Source organism: Pinus tabuliformis, chromosome 4_2, assembly GCF_031772625.1.
Source record: "Pinus tabuliformis cultivar Carrire ecotype Pingquan chromosome 4_2, CPIR1, whole genome shotgun sequence".
NCBI lineage: Eukaryota > Viridiplantae > Streptophyta > Pinopsida > Pinales > Pinaceae > Pinus > Pinus tabuliformis.
In genome coordinates this window covers 159,722,786-159,740,461 of record NC_142304.1, presented here as the reverse complement: position 1 = coordinate 159,740,461, position 17,676 = coordinate 159,722,786, and positions in this window count along the sequence as shown.

The following is a 17,676-nucleotide window of genomic DNA, read 5'->3' as shown; positions in this document are numbered from 1 at the left end:
ACGGTTGTCCTTATCCATGAGACTATGGTGACTCGGGAGAAGGCATGGGCCTATTTATTAAAAAATTGTTTTGGCTGAAACGTTTTTGTGACTAGTACCACTGGACAGTTTCAAGGATTAGCGATGTTTTTAGACCCTCAATTCATTAATTTTTGGGCGTACAACTCTTTTGCAGGGATTATCCTTTTAGTATTTTCTAGAGGATCTAAAATTTGTCTTCATATACTCAACACTTACACCGCTTATTCCTCCATAATGGTATTCTAAAATCGCCTAGACAATTGTAGTATATTGAAGATAGGCTCCCTCATAATGCTTGGAGATCTTAATTTGACAGTGCCTGCAGATGAAATTTGGGGTACAAAATGCAAGTTGGATTTAATGGGGGACCATTTTAAGGAACTATTTGATCATAATTTGTTAGTGGATATCTATCCCGAACCAAAAATGCCTTCATGGAGGAATGGTCATATTTGCATAGAAGGCATTTTGAAACAGCTGGATCATTTCTTAGTGCACAAAGGTTTGGTAGAAAACATGAGAAATATGTGATCACAGATTTCTCACTCCAATATATCATACCATGATCCTATTTTTCTACATTTTCTTGGGGAGAGTGGTTCGAAGGGTATTCCTTTCAAATTTAACCATTCTTGGTTAAAGGACAAGGCTTTTGAAGGGTTGGTGATGGATTCATGGTCCAAACATATATCCTATTCCATGACTTCTAGGATGGACATTGTTTATCACAAGTCATCAAAATTGAAACAGGATGTGTGTATATGGGAACGAGGAAAAAGAAGGAGAGTATACATGAATTAATTTCAATTGATGTCAAATTAAGGATTTATATGATCCATTCGGCCTGAAATATTTCTATGAAGACACTAAATAGAAGACAATGTTCTGGAGGGGCACAAAATTCAAATATTAAGGTATCAAGAGGAGGAATTGCAGTTGAAAATTTGTGCTATCTAGGTTGTTGAAGGAGACAAAAATACTATTTTTTTTCATAATCATGCTTCCAAAAGGAGGAAATAAAATTCAATATGAGGTTTATCAGATGGTGAGGGAAAATGTATTACTTCACAAAAATACTTGGAATAAAAAGCAGTGCATTATTTTAACAATCAATATAGAGCAACTAAATGTGAAAATATAGAGAATGAACTAGATTTCATTCAATTGTACCCACAAATATTTAATGTAGAGGAAAGTGACTTTATTGGGAGGCTGATCTCAAAGGACGAAATGACAATGGTTTTAAAACCATTGGGCAGGGACAAGATACAAGCCCAAATGGATGGATAGTCAAATTATTCTTTCACTTTTTGAAGATCACAAGTCAGGACCTTCTTAATATGGTTGAGGAGTCACATACTCTTTGTTCGATCAATGGTTCTCTTAATGCTACATTCATAGTTCTTATTCCAAAAGTGCCAATTACATCCACTTTTGTGGATTATAGGCCCATATGTTTATGTAACACTATATACAAAATGATTTCAAAGTTCATTGCCTCCCAAATTAAATCATCCCTATCAAAATTAATTTTTCTTGAGTAATTTGGGTTCCTAGCCAACAGATAGATACAGGATGTAATGTCCATTACCTAAGAATTCCTTCACTCTATAAAGGTATGAAAGAAGGATATGTGTCTTATGAAAATTGATTTGATAAAATCATATGTTTGTATTGATTAGGAATTTTTAAGTTTGATCCTTCATAGGATTGGTCTTTTGGTGTGATTAGTTGACTGGATAATGGCATGTATCACCTATGTAAATTGTGTTGTCTTAGTTAATGGGGCACCTACATGTTTCTTTAAACAATTGAGAGGCTTAAGAAAAGGATGTGTTCTTTCCCCTCTCTTATTCATGCTAGTCATTAATGATCTTATTAGGGAGATCTCATAGGTGAGAACTAATGGTATTATTTATGGATTCTGGATCACTAAACAAATATCCATTACTCACCTCATGTTTGCAGATGATGTCATTTTATTAAGGGAGATATTTGTTTTTTAATAGAATGTTTATCATCATATTTTTTCTTCCTTTAGTGATGCATTGAGCCTCTTTGTAAATAAAACTAAATCAGCGTTGATTACAACGTCCCTGGATGTGGTAATGATATCATAAATATCTAGATTTTTTTATGTTGAGACTATTTCAATGGACTGTGGTTTTAGGTACATCATATTTGTTTTAAAACCTAATAAATATGGCTTTAAATATTGGGTATTGATGATATAAAATTTTAAGAAGAGGTTATCGCTTTGATTATATAATTGGCTCACTATGGGAGGGAGATTGGTTCTGATTAAGTGGGTCATGCAGAGTATCTCAGTATTTTGAATGCATCCCTTTATATTTCTTAAATGCATCATTAAGTGGATATATTCCTTCATCACTAAGTTCCTATGGGCAGGAACAAGGGACATTAATAAAATCCATCTCGTTCATCTTGATGAGATTTCTCGATGCTTGGAAGATGGAGGATGTGGTATTAAAGCTACTGAACATTTTGGTTGGGCTTTGGTGGTCAAGAATTTATGGCGGGATTTGAATGAAAAAGGCATTTGGAAGCTGATCATTAAAGAAAAGTACCTAAGAAATAAGCATTTTGTGATGTGGAAAAAATAAGGATCTTGGGTTCAAAATACAACTTCATATATCTAGAAGAGCATGATGAAGATTAAACATTGGTTGATAGGGAACCTGTGATGGAAGGTAGACTTTGGTTCTATGGTGGAGTGTTGGCATTATGACACAGGTTTGGCACTATGGCACAGGTGTTGTCCTTGATGGCAACTCACTCAGATGGCAGATCTCAGTTCAAGCTCTCAGAATGGAAGAAGAATACATATACGCAGGTTCCTCTTAACCAGATCGCGTATACACGCAGGTTTGATGATCAAAAGTCGCATATGTGTATGCACGCACTTTCATGCACGGAAAAGCGCATACATGTGGGAAAGCTTATTTTTGGGTCCGTGATATTTGGACCTATGGTTTTGTACCTTGGTATTGCATCTGAAGTATTGAACCCGGGTATTGGGTCCCTAGTATTGGTTCTCTATGGTTTTGGACCATGGTTTGAGTAAGGCCTAAGACTATAAAAAGGAGGAGATCATTTGGCAAAGGTATAGACTCAAGTATTGAATATCTTATGAAGAGAAAGATCTGGAATACTGGTGATTGGTTTATGGTGCATAGCTAAATCTGAATCAAGGAGGAACCTGAGCGCAAGAAGATGGATAAGTTCTATTGATGGGTCAAAACTCAAGTCTTGAATAGTAGTATCTTTGTGTGATTTTGATCTATTATATTTGGCGCATGACTTTATCTATAAATCTGATACTTTGGGTATAAATGATGTCTGAATATTTGAAAGAGTGAATTATCTTTTATAGATCTGTACACAGGTTCGACACATCAGAGGCACATATACACGCTGGTTCAGTAAATCAAAACAGCGTATACGCTGGTTGGCCTTAATACAAAAGCGTATGCACGCAAGTTTCTGCATATTGAAGTAGCGTACGTCTCTTGAAATATGTTTTAGCTACTTTTGTTTATTGCTGCAGTGTTCTGGGTTCAGAATTGGTGTCTGGTTACTGTTACTATTTTTTGGGTACAACATTCAGAGAAGTGACTATTTGATTCAGTTTGTTTGGTGCAAAGGATATTGGTTGATGTAGATATACTTGATGTTTGATTAATTTTATTCATGGATCCAGTCTAAAAATTTATGAAACGTGGTCCCTCGAATAAAAGAGAAGGTTGTAGCCTTCTGTAGGTCAGCACCTACATACTAGTACCTCAGCTAGTACAAGAGCTAAGGGGGTTGTACCTCCCTTCCAGGAGAAGCTGGAGAATGAGAGAAGGTTGTAGCCTTCTACAGGTAGAACCCTGTGTTGGTATAAGACTGCACTAGTACAGATCCATTGTAAAAAGAAGTTTCTAATTGAAAGAAGATGGAGACAAATTGCAACAGGTGGTTTTCACCCACATTGGGTTTCCACCTTATATCTTGTGTTCTTGTGTGTGACTATCTGATCTGTTTTTATTGTTCTTGGTTACTGTTTATATGGTTCTGACTCACAGATTAATGATCAACATCAGAATAATAAATTAAATTACAAGTCTGCAACTTATACGCGAATTTCCTTAACTGTAGTTGCGTATATATGCTGTTTTCACTAGCTGAAATAGTGTATGAAAATCTGATTGTGAAATGAAAAATAATTGACCTAATAATATTGATTCACCCCCCCTCTCAGTATTATTTCCAACATGGAGATCGGTTTGGATCCCATTAAAGGTTTTAGTGGTGATCATACCTTATTTTCCCCTCTCATCAAGTACATACATAGCAAAGGTCTTTATTTCCTAAACCAAATCTATGTGGCTCATGGTTCCTTTTAATTGTCACATTTATAGATTAAAGCAAGGGATATTTCCCTATTTGAGATGTTCCCTAAACAATGGGATAAGCATATTCTCCATTTATACCTAGGATTTGCGTCTTATGTAGATTGGAGCACGAAAGTGTGGTGCACCTTTTCCTTACCTGTCCTTTTGTAGTCTCTATTTGGTATGGGGTATTGAATATGCTTCATAGTTATGTTGATTGGGATGGAAGTTATATTGGGGCATGTCTGCAACAGTGGTTCTCAAACTATAAGGAATTATGTGCCCTCCCTTTTTATATTCTATGGGGAATATGGAGAAGTCGGAATGCTCACATTTTTAAGGCATTATGGAAGATATTGGAAACACATGTTTGAAGATAGATTCTTATCCCAAAGATAAATACCCATATAGTGGAAGTGTGGTCTAGATATCCAATTGATTTTTTTATGGGGTTGCATCCAACTGTGTTTGTGGCAGTGGGGCATATATTGTTCTGAAGCATGGTAACTTTTATTACTTTAGTTGGAATAGTGGGGTTGGTACAAATAATCAAGCAGAGACTATAGCTCTTTAGGGGGTCTTATTCTATGCAAAATGGTTATCTATTGAGCCCTTATATGTCTATGGAGATTCCAAAGTGGTTATCGATTAGGTTCTGAAGAGATCAAATTTTTAGCTATGCATGCTGACAAACTATATGAATCGCATTAGAGTGTTGATCAATAGTTTTTAGAGTGACGTTTTCACATATTTTCAGGGAACATAATTTTGTATCAGATTCACTGTCCAAGGAGGGATCAAACAAGATGTTGGGGAAGATTAATTACTCGGTGTTTTCCAATGAAACCCTCCAAAGAATAGGGGGTATTATTGTTTCTTAAGCAGCCTTATCCTTGTTGTAAATGACAACATAGTTATGTTGCTTTTTCTTTTCTTTTTAGATTTTCAAAGGAAGCATGCTAAATGTTAAAAATATATTATATAAAGTGATGGAACGAAAAATTTGATAGGCATTATATTTTTAAAGGTGATGGGGATACAATTTTAGAAGCATAGTCTGAAAGATGTGGCATTATATTTTGATGCCCATATTTTCCAAGACTTGGATCATAGGAAATATGAGACATATTAGACAATCATGCACATCTAAACAAATTTTAATTTAATGAAAGTGTTGGTTTGTTTCTTATTGAAAAAAATAAAGAACACATAATGTTGGAGTATTGAAATTAATTCTGTGATTACAAACTATATCACATGACGTAATGTTTATTTTTATTAATAAAAATGCTAGAGCCAAATAAAGGGGACAACCAACAGGTTATGATGTGTTGAGAGAAAAATACATATCTTGAATTAATAACTCCCTTAATGTGATGGTTGGGAAGATGAAGAGTCAAGGTGTGTTTATAAGAATGAAAGAGAAAATCCATTGAGGATATTTTTCTTTTTTCCTTTTTGTCATAAGAATTACTCCATTATTCTTCTCATACACTCATTTTTTCCCTCTATCACTCAAAAGTTTGAATTGGCATGAGAATTGGTGACAACTTATTTAATAGGAATTAAATGTGTTGTATTGATTTTTCCTTGGACTAGATAGCTTTAGGGACTGGGAGTTATCATGTTTATGTGTAGCATCAAGAGCGGTGAAGAAGGGAGGGTTGAGAGACTGCAAAGATCATAGAAGGACTTCCTTGGGTTGTGCAAACCCACATTGTCATTTGTGAATGTATTTGGGCCTGGTTAAGAAATATAAAGGCTAAACACTCAGATTATTTCTTGTCTGTAGAGGAGAGTGGCCTTCACTTCTTTTGTTAAATATGGTATAAAAATTGTGTGCTAAATCCTTGATTTTAATTTTTCTCTCAAGGCATCAAGATATGGCATGGGAGTGGCTAGCTGTGAGAAAAATTCCAAACAACTGAGCCTATGATGGGGTGGAACATGGCTCACCCTACTTTAGTTTCTAGTATTTTTTAGGCTACAATAGATAAATATTTTTTTATGTGTGGCTCACAGACACGGAGATCGGTGGTCGTTGCGTCCACAGAAACAATCCAAGCAGATCCACCTGAAGGGATAACTTTCTATCGACTCATTAGAAGATCCTAACCCCAAGAAATTTGAGGAGAATTGGCCTCGTGACCTCCCATTAGCAAGGTACTTTAATGAGAAAATTCGACCAATTGAGATAACCCTTAGGGCTTGCAATAAATAAATATGTATTTATGTGCTATTGATCTTTCAAGTATAGATGGTTTAGTGGCATGCTTGATTATTTAATTACTCTTTCTCAGTAAGTTTATATGTACAGGCATTTACCCTTCAACAAATTTATCATGGTTGTAGTTGTTATGCTATTGGTTGTGGATTTTTATATGTATTAAATTTTGTAATGGCACTAGTTAAAGAAGATAGGCTTCCTAAATTCTTCTTGAAACATGTCATGTTGGAATTTTTGCTAAAAAGTTTCTTCTATGAGGTTCCAAAAGCTAAAAGTTGGACCATAATGAGGAGAAATCTTGCTTATCCTCTAGTCCAATTTTCAAATCTTGGATTGGGAAATTTTAGGAAATATGATCATTGGAAGTTGGGCTTACTAAATGCATCTTTAAAAATGTCATGGGCAAATTTTTGCTATAAATTTTATTTTGGGAGGTTCCAGCAGTTGACTCTTGGACCATAGTGAAGAGAAATATCACTAATCATTTGGTCCAACTTTTAGATCTTGGGTCACAATATTTTAGGAGATATGATCATAGGAAGTTGAGCTTCCTGAATTCTCCTAAAATCATGCATTAAATGGACCATGTTGGCATTTTTGCTATAACATTTCATATGGGAGGTTGTAATGGCCCTGGTTAAAAATCCATGTAAAAATATACAAAACAATGGTCACGGGACATGTATTCGAAGCTGAATGGTGGGGAAAACACCCTAGTGGGTGTTCATCTGGTTTATTTCGGCTAAGGGAATTGGCAAAGGCAAAGGCAAAAGAATTAAAAAGGCAAAAAGGCATTTTTGGCACATTTATTTATGAAAATAAAGGAAACAATAGAAAAGGGAGGTGAAAGGTCACATGTTGCATGTGAGGAGGAAATTGAAGGAAAATAATGGAAAATGAAGAAAATAGAGGCCTCATTAATAAAAAGGCTTCTGATGATCAGTGGGTAAGCTTGGTCAATTAAATTTTGGTGGCACTCACTTATATTCTCTCTCACTCTCACTCTTGGACACTTAGATTTTTCTTGGATCACTCTTGGAGAGAGTGGCATACTTGGATTTTTGGTGCAAGGAGGCAAAGAAAGAGTAGGAAAGTGCAAGAAGACAATGGGATCAGCAGGTACAATAGGTTTTTCTTGTAGGTACTGAGTTGCATGTATGTTTTCCTCACTGGTTTTGGCCTGCATGTGGTTTATTGTTCATGATCTGTCATTGGAATGGAGGATTGCTTAGGTTGATAGTGGATCTGCATAGCCTTTCCATTTCCTAGATAGGCATGGTGTTGTGGGTTTATTTATCCATTTCTGGTTGGTTCTCATATTTCCTTTAGCTTGGTTTGAGTTATTAGTTCCTGGAGCCTTGGTTGGAAAAATGCTCTGGATGTTGGGTTGTGTTATATTCTTTCCACGACTAGCCCTCCTAGTTAAATGGGGGGTTAGAGGGGGGGTCATATGGGGTTTGAGGGGGGTGGTTAGCCCCCCTCTACGGGGTCCGGGGCAGCGCACCAGGGAAAAAAAAATTGGACCCTATATTAGGTGGGGCAAACCTACCTATGGTTTTGTGCATGGTTTTCGCACATGGTTTTGCGCATGATGGTTTTCAGTCCATGGTATTGGATGCTTCAGCGTGTATATATATGTATTGTAACATTGAAAGGAACATAATGAAAAAACAAGCTGGTAGTACTGATTTTGGGATCCTGGGGAAAATATCTATGTATATGTGTTTTATGTGTTATGCTCTCGCATTGTTTATTTTTTGTGTTTTAGAATTCATATGCAGGTAATTTCCATACGGGGTTAAAACCTAAATTTGGTATCAGAGTTGTTTTGGATTCAAGGGGACACCTTTGTTGTTGAGGGGTTTCGCTCAAGCCTATGGTAGACCCTGTTCAGTGAGAGATCAGCGGTTGATTCTAGTGGTGAAAGAAGATGGCGAGTAGTGGAAAGATAGAGATCAAGAAATTTAATGTTCAGAGTTTTGAGTTGTGGAAACTCAAGATGGAGGATCTATTGGTGGATAAATATCAGTGGATCGTGGTAGATCCAGATACTAAACCAACAGGAGTGTCCGATGAAGAATGGAAGAATTGGATCGGAAGGAAAAGAGCACAATCCAATTGTGTGTCTCAGATTCAGTATTGTTTAATGTATCAGGGGAAGCTACAACAAAGGCTTTGTGGGACAAGTTAGGGACTTTGTACCAATCTAAGTCTCTGGTAAATAAATTGTTCCTTTGGAAAAATCTATATAACATGAGGATGAAATATGGAGATTCGGTGACAGAGCATTGAAACGCATTTAATAATGTGGTAAGTCAGTTATTATATGCTACTATTAAAATTTTAGATGAAGATAAGTGCATTAGTTTATTGTGTTCTCCACCAAATTCGTGGGATAGTCTGGTTATTGCAGTAGGTAGCAATGCAAATTCCTTGTAGTTTGATGAAATAGTCTCATCCTTACTGACGGAGGAAATGAGAGGAAAAAATATGGAGAGCCAGAATGGTGATGCCTTGTTTGTATAAGGAAGGTCCCAGAATAGAAACAAAAATAAGTCATCGAGTGGGAGATCTAAATCTCCAGGAAAACCTGTAAAGGTGTGTTGGAAATGCAGAAAGGAAGGGCACTACAAAATGGTCTATAAATCTAAAGCTCCTAACAAAGGAAAGGGATCTGATGATGCTCCTTCTGCAGAGGCAAAAACCACCTTAGATGAAGGTGGGGATGTGTACTTGGCTTCTTCAAGTACACATGTAGATCATGAGGCATGGTTGATTGACTCAGGTGCATCCTTTCACTTCACTCCCCATAGAGAGTGGTTCTGTGAGTATGAGAAATATGACAGTGGTGATGTCTTCTTGGGGGATGACAAGAAGGCTAAAATCATTGCTCGCGGAAAGTTAAGTTGAATTTGCAAGGTGGAAGGATTAGAACTCTTTCGGGTGTTCTGCATATTCTTGCATTGGCCAGAAATCTGATTTCTGTAAGCAAGTTGGATTATGTAGGTGTAAAAACAGTGTTCGAGAAGGATACCTACAAGATGGTTTGGGGGGCACTAGTATTTATGTTGGGAGTTCAGATTGGAACTTTGTACAAGCTGCAAGGTAGCACTATTGTTTATGGGTGCAACAGTTCTATGGTTCCTAAAAGTGGAGAAGAAAATCTAGTGGTCTTTGGAGAAAAGACCATGCTATGGCACCAAAGGCTTGGACATATTGGAGAGAAGGGCCTTCGAATACTTCATGGTAAAGGTATGGTAGAAGGTATGACTAATAGCTCTCTAGATTTTGATTTCTGTGAAAATTGTGTATATGGGAAGCAGAATCAGGTGAGTTTCCCTTCTGGTGGTAAGAGGGCAAAACAGATATTAGAGCTTGTGCAGAGTGATGTGTTTGGACCTGTGAAGCTTACATCAGTAGGTAAGTTTGTGTACTATGTTTCATTTATATATGACTTCTCAAGGAATACATGAATATATTTCCTTAAGAAGAAATCTAAAGTCTTTGACAGGTTTAAAGAATTTAAGTCTCTAGTAGAAAACCAGATAGAGAAGAAGATAAAGGTGTTGAGGACAGATAATGGTGGAGAGTTTTGCAAGAAGGAATTTGGAGAATTCTATAAGAAGTGTGGTATAGCACAGAAGAAGACTACTCCATAGACACCTGAACAAAATGGAGTAGCAGAAAGAATGAACAAGACGTTGACGGAAAGGGCAAGAAGCATGCTCAGTGGTATCGGTTTAGGACAGGAATTCTGGGTAGAGGTGGTGGAGACTGCATGTTACTTGGTCAACAGATCACTTTCATCAGTGTTGGAGGATAAGACTCCAAAAGAGGTATGCACTGGTAAGAAACCCTCTCTTTCACATCTGAGGGTATTTGGATGTGATGCATATGTACATGTTCCAAAGGAGAAAAGAACAAAGTTAGATAGAAAATATGAAAAATGCCCTTTATTGGGTATAAGGATGGTTTAAAGGGTTATAAACTTTGGAACCCAGTGACAAGGAAAGTTGTGTACAGCCAAAATGTGGTGTTCAGAGAGGTGAAATATGTTATTAAACATGAATTCCAACCAAAGGAACCTAAGAAGATAGAGTTTGAGCTAAAGGAAGAAGAATCAGACCCTACAGCAAAAGAGGAATAGGAAGATGAAGAGCCACAAACTCTGGTTGTGAGAAGATCAGTTTGAGAAAGAATGCAGCTAGAAAGGTATAATCCATCTACTTTTTGTTCAAATTTTGCTTTATCTATTACTAATTATGACCCCAGAACTATGAAGGAAGCAGTACATTTAGAGGATGGAAAACTTTGGAAAGAGGCCATGGTTGATGAAATGGAATCTTTACACAAAAATGAGGCTTGGGATCTGGTGGAGTTGTCGGCTGGAAGGAAACCCATTAGTAGAAAATGGGTGTTCAAGAAGAAGGCAAATGCATAAGGAAAGGTGGAGAAATATAAAGCTCAATTGGTAGAAAAAGGTTATTCCCAAGTGTCGGGAAGTGATTTTAGTGGTATTTTTTCTCTGGTTTCCAAGGTAGCTTCTATTAGATTACTTTTATCTGTTGTTGTTGCTTTTTATTTTGAGGTAAAACAGATGGATGTGAAGACAACATTTATTCACAGGGATCTGGAAGAGGAGATCTACATGAAGCAACCTGAAGGCTTTGCGGTGAAGGGTAAGAAAGAACTGGTATGCAAGTTAGAAAAGTCTCTGTATGGGTTAAAACAGTCACCAAGGATGTGGTATTAGAAATTTGATACATTTATATGGGGACTTGGCTTCACCAAAAGCAAAGAAGATCATTGTGTGTATTTTAAGTTAATTGGTGACTGTGTTATTTATCTAGTCTTGTATGTGGATGATATGTTGCTGGTTGGAAATGACAAAGAAATTATCCAGGATTTGAAGACCCAATTTTCCTCCAAATTTGACATGAAATATCTTGGTGCTGCAAACTATATTTTGGGCATGGAAATTAAAAGAGATTGGGCAAAGAGGAAGATCTGGTTAAACTAGAGGAAGTATGTCAAGACAATATTGCAGAGGTTTAATATACAGGATAGTAAACCGGTGAAGGTTCTTATTCCTGTAGGTGTAAAGTTATATGTTGAACAGTGTCCTAATACACAAAAAGAGGAAGAGGACAGGGCCCGTGTTCCATACGCAAGTGCAGTCGGTAGCCTGATGTATGTGATGGTCTGTACTAGACCAGACATTGCACATGCAGTGAGAGTAACGAGTAGGTTTATGTGAAAACCAGGGAAGGAGCATTGGACAGCAATGAAGCAGATTTTCAGGTATTTGCATGGCACTAGTGATTATGGTTTATGCTACCAAGGAAGACCCGGATTGGACAAAGTTTTGGATATTCATGGCTTTGTTGATGTAGACTGGGCTAGAGATCTGGATCAAAGAATATCTAAAAGTGGGTATGTATTTAACCTAATTGGAGGGGCAGTAAGTTGGATGAGTAAGAAACAATTTGTAGTGGCACTATCAACTACAAAGGCAGAATACATGGTGGCCACTCATGCAAGCAAGGAAGTAGTTTGGTTGTAGAGATTGTGTTCAAGTATGGGATTAGTATAGGGAGCTATAAGGATAGACTATGATAGCCAAAGTGCAATTTTCTTAGCAAAGAACCCTGCTTACCATTCAAATAAAAATCACATTGATGTTCAATATCACTTTGTGAGGGATATGATAGAAGACAAAAAGGTGTTGCTGGTAAAGGTAGACACTTTGAAGAAAACTGTAGATGCATTGACAAAATCTGTGAGCTCTGAGAATTTCTCTTGGTGTAGAGAAACAATGGGGATAAATGACTAGACTCTCCTGTGGGCCCATGTGGAAAGAAAACAACAAGTGAGATAATGTTGGGTTGTGTTATATTCTTTCCACGTCTAGCCCTCCTAGTTAACCGGGGGGTCAAAGGGGGGGTGGAGCCCCCCCTTCATTGTGCAAATTGTGCAGCAGAGGGGTCACAGGGGGTTTGAGGGGGGAGGTTATCCCCCCTCTACAAGGTCCAAGGTAGTGCCCCAGGGGAAATTTTTTTGGACCCTATATTAGGTGGGCAGACCTACCATGGTTTTGTGCATGGTTTTCGCACATGGTTTTGGGTGCGATGGTTTTCGGTCCATGTTATTGGATGCTTCAGCATGTATATATATGTATTGTAACATTGAAAGGAACATAATGAAAAATCAAGCTAATAGTCCCAGTTTTGGGATCCAGGGGAAAATCTCTGTGTATATGTGTTTTATGTGTTATTCTCTTGTATTGTTTATTTTCTATGTTTTAGAACTCGTATGCAGGTAATTTCTGTACGGGGTTAAAACATACACTGGAAGCCCTGTAACTTCTTCGGTTGAGTTACTATTCCTGGAGCCTTTGTTGAAAAAATGATTTGGAGCCCTATAATAGCTTGGGTTGACTTATTAGTCTTGGAGCCCTGGTTGGAAAAACGCTATGGAGCCCTTGGTGGGTTGAGTTACTAATCCTAGAGCCTTGGTTGGACAAACACTCTGGAGCCTAATAGCAGTTGTGGGTTGACTTACTAGTCCTGGAAGCCAAGTTGGAACAAACAGTCTAGAGTTATGGAAGGCTTGGGTAGAGACCAATATGATGGTGGTTTTGTGATGTCCGTCTGTGAGGTGGATTCATTGTTTGATGGGTTGAGGTGGATGGCCTCTCGGAGTTGTTAGGGTCCTATAATAATAGGGTTCATAATTTTGAATTAGCTATGGTTAGTCTTGTAATATTGTATATATTTTGCTTTCTGCAAAATGTTTTCCCATATTAAAACTAAAAAATGTAAAGAGGGTAAGTCCTAAAAGAATAATCAAAGGACCAAAAGAAAGAAAAAGATAAAAAAGATATAAAATATGAACCCCAAAAAGAGATAAGAATAGATCATGAAAGTGTGAAAATTTAAATTCCACTCCTTTTACTTTATTTTGCAAAATAATATTGTGTGCAGCTTGTCAAAAATGCCACAATCCAGGATGGTCAAATAGTTTAATCTTGATTCATTCATGCTTTAAATTTCATGTTGATAGATAGAGAATAAAGATCTAGCCAAACTATTTAATATTGGAAGATCAGTAGTTACGTAGAGAATAATAATGAGATCATCAGTTTAATATAAGCCATTGGAAGTTATAAGGTTAGAATTAGATATTTTTTTATCAAAGAAAAAGAAATGAAGGGTCAGAAAGCTGAAATGCACCCAACGAATGAAGAGAAAATGCTAGGGTAAAGAAAGGATAGGTAGAATAAGTTTTGCAAGTGCACAAGGTTGCTAAGTCAAAAGCATCTTCATCATGCTTAATCCTATGTTTCATGTGCAGGAGGAATTGTCAAAGAGAAAGGACATTCACTAAATCTTATTTACTAATTTCCCCTCATTTCACGAGACCCCCACATACTTAGTTTATTAATTTCCCCTCATTATCCCTTCATTACTTTTCATCCCTTAATGTTGTCCCCTTCTTGGTTCCAAAGCACCCCTCCCTCTTCATTTCCCCTTGTGAGAACCCTTTCCCTTCATTTTGACCTTTTTCCCTTTTGTCGCACGGAATGTGTCGATCTTGCGGACAAGAAAGACCTTCCTAGAATCTAAAGAAGACCTAACGACAAGCAAACCAACCAGACACTATCTTTTTCTAAATATGTTTCAATAAACAATTAGCAAACAAGTGTTTTTAGGGCCTACCTTTGGTCCAACGCAAGCTTGTGGATGCCCTCGCTCCTTTGATCCAAATGAGCTCCTTTTCGCGAATCTGCAAACACAAACAAGGCAAACAAATTAAATAGCACCTGAAAAGCCAATTGCATAAAACATATTTAACATGAAAGTCAAGGAGTCCATGAAACAAATAACATAGGATACTTGTTGAGAAAAATGAGTTTGATTGTATTAATTCAAAAGAAGAAGAAGCTTACAACCTTTGCCTTGACGCTGTACAAGCTCCTCCCAGGGTCCAACAAGATGTCTCCTCTACTTTGACAAGTTTCACTCACTCTCCAATGGAACCAAGAGGTATGTGATCTCTCCTCTCAAGCTCAACCAAAGAGTCTCAATTTCACCAGCATTTACCCTCAAAATGTTCAGCTTCTAACCTCTCTAGACCTCACCCCAATGCCTGTATTTATAGTGCAATAGAGGGAAGTTACTAGGTCCTCCTTCAAAGGGATAAAGCCCTCCTTCAAAGGGATAGCTCCTTTAGTCAAGGGATTAGCTCCTTCTCTTTTGGGATGCATGAACCACCTCAAAGCGAACAATCCACGTCAAAATTCCTTCTAGAAAACTCTAGAATTAACCCAAAGTGAGTTTTTTAAGATAAAACTTGTGCCTTTTGACTTTCACAGGGGTCCGCACCTACACCGTTAGGAACAGAGCGGGTAGGTACGCAGCTTTTGTACACTGAAGGTGCGGGACCGTAGGTGACCATGAGAGAAAGTGCGGAACTAGAGTTACATTGATATTTAATGTCTTTCTCTCACTTCTAAAGCTTTATTTGAAGAGTTGAGGTCGTAGACTTGCTTAGGAGGATAGTACAAGTGATGATAGACCCATACTGACTGCAAATAATCATGGTGACGATATTTTTTGTGTAACAGATTGCCCCCTAAAGTGCGAAGTCTATAGTAGATGAGGATTTCATTTATCATATAGGAAGAGTGAAGTACTTTATCATTTTGAGGATTATCTTGTGGAGAGCCCAGTCAGAACCTGTAAAAACATTCAATGCAAGATATATATATGAGATCATATCATCGCTGAGGTAGGCATTCCCATACTCAGATCAAAACTAACTAGAAACTATCTACTGCTCTGATACAGGAATGATCTTGTAAAACATCATAAGTATAGACTCGTGTGAACACAGTATGGATGCATCCATCTGTTTATGAATAGTCCACAACATAATGAATACAAAATTCCTCGCAGCCTGGATGGTGGAAACTAGATCCAGGGTCTTCATTTCTACTTCCTGAAATAGTACGATTCTATCCATGCGAATAAATGTGTTGATGTCGAACATGGTAGAAACCACTTGATTACCAGTCAATGATGTAAACTGTTAACAAGTGTGAGAGAAACTCCAGTGACGTCAATGGCTCTCAAAGTACCCAGTACAATCCATGAGATGTGAGTAAATGTGTTGATGTCGAACATATCACGGAATCCTTTGATCGAAAGTCAATGATGTAAACTGTCGTCAAAGGCGAGAAACCTGCCATTGAGTCATGCAGATCTCAAGGTACTGACGATTCCTAGATCATCTTTCTAGATAATGAGCTGATGTCGATAGAAAGCGATCCGTCGTAGGCAAGCCCACAACACGAAATCATAGATCAAGTTGAAGAACTTTAGTTGCAAGGACTGACTCAGGGATGGTCAAGATGGATGACAGATATTTTGCAGATGAATGGCTTATTGGCAGTGACCTCTTGAACACATAACGACACGACAGATGGCTTGGTAACAATTGACCCAAAGTTAATACCTAGAAACCGGCTGAAGACTTTCAATGTGGTTTGACCAACTGTTAGGCAAAGGATTTCCCAACCCAGGTGAATAAAAGTGTCGTGTTCAAGAGTGGTTACAAAGTATGACAAACGGACTCATTTTTCTCTCTTTTCCCCCACCATTTCTGGCAAGTACCTCTTTATTTTTGACAAGCTTGAGGAGGATAACATTTTCTTGATTATAAGCTCATCCTTCGGATGAGTCCAACTTAGTTTAGATTCGAACCCTAAGAAGGAGTGGTTCGTTCCTGTTTGCAATTGAACAGGTCCTTTACTGTGAAATTTTAATGAGTCCAGTATAGGAGAAACTCGACGTTTTTCAATTTTAGAGAGTCTGAAGAAACTTAAGAAGACTCCAAGGTTGACCATTTTCGTAAATTTGTGTCTCCCAAGCCCGAAAAAGTATAAAATAATACTTGAGAGAACCGCTTGATCTTTTACGACCAAGGAGTACTTTTCGTTATTAGTGTCATTGATCCAAAAAATTAAAAAAGCGATCAATGACACGTCGTTTTATAACCAATATCGAATTCAAAACGACAAAATCCGGCAATCTTTTCATGTTTTTACAGTCGGAAAAGAGTTGTAAGTGGACCGCCTTTTAATTCCATTTTAACGAGTGTAAAAGAAACGCTCGGCAATCTTTTCATATTTTAGGAGTCAAAAAAGGGCTTAAAGATGACTCTAAGGTTTCACTTTTTCGTAAGTTTTAACGAGTTTGAAAAAAATGATAAAAATGTACTCATGGTTTTCATTTTTTCGTAAGTTTTAATGAGTTCGAAAAAATGATAAAAATGTACTCATATGGACGAATTTCAATTTAATTTACGAGCAGGAAAAGACGGAAAGAACTCGGCATTTTCATTTGTTTTACGAGAATGAAAGATAGCAAAATAATCTCAGGATTTTCATGAGTTTAACGAGTCTTGAAAATAACTGAAATTGACTCGAGATAGGTTTCATTTTTACAAACGCTTGAAACAGAGAAAAACTATGCTTCAAAGTAGTTTCATTTTTACACAAGCTTGAAACAGAGAGAAAACTGTGCTTGATGCCCCCTAAGCGTAACTGCTAGAGCGCATGCCCCCCCAGCTTCATTTCATTCAACTAAGTACACTGTTGGTAATTAATATTTGGATGGAATGAAGGTTAATTTACAAGATCATTTGAAAGACTTGACCTACAACTGTAAGAAAATTATGCAAAAAACTGAAATAACTAACCTAAATATACAACTTAACATTTATGAGATCTAGCCAAAAACTCGACTCAATTAGAGGAGGATTTGTTTCATTTTTTAATGAGCTTGACACAGGAAAAGAACTATGCTCGGATTCAGTTTCATGTTTATGCAAGCTTGAAACGAAAAACTATGCTTGTTATAAGTTCACATGCCCCCAACATAATGACGCAAATCGAGGTACATGCCCCCCAAGCTTCATTGCATTCAACCAGGTGGATGAAATGAAGGTTTACTTTCGAAATCTTGGAAA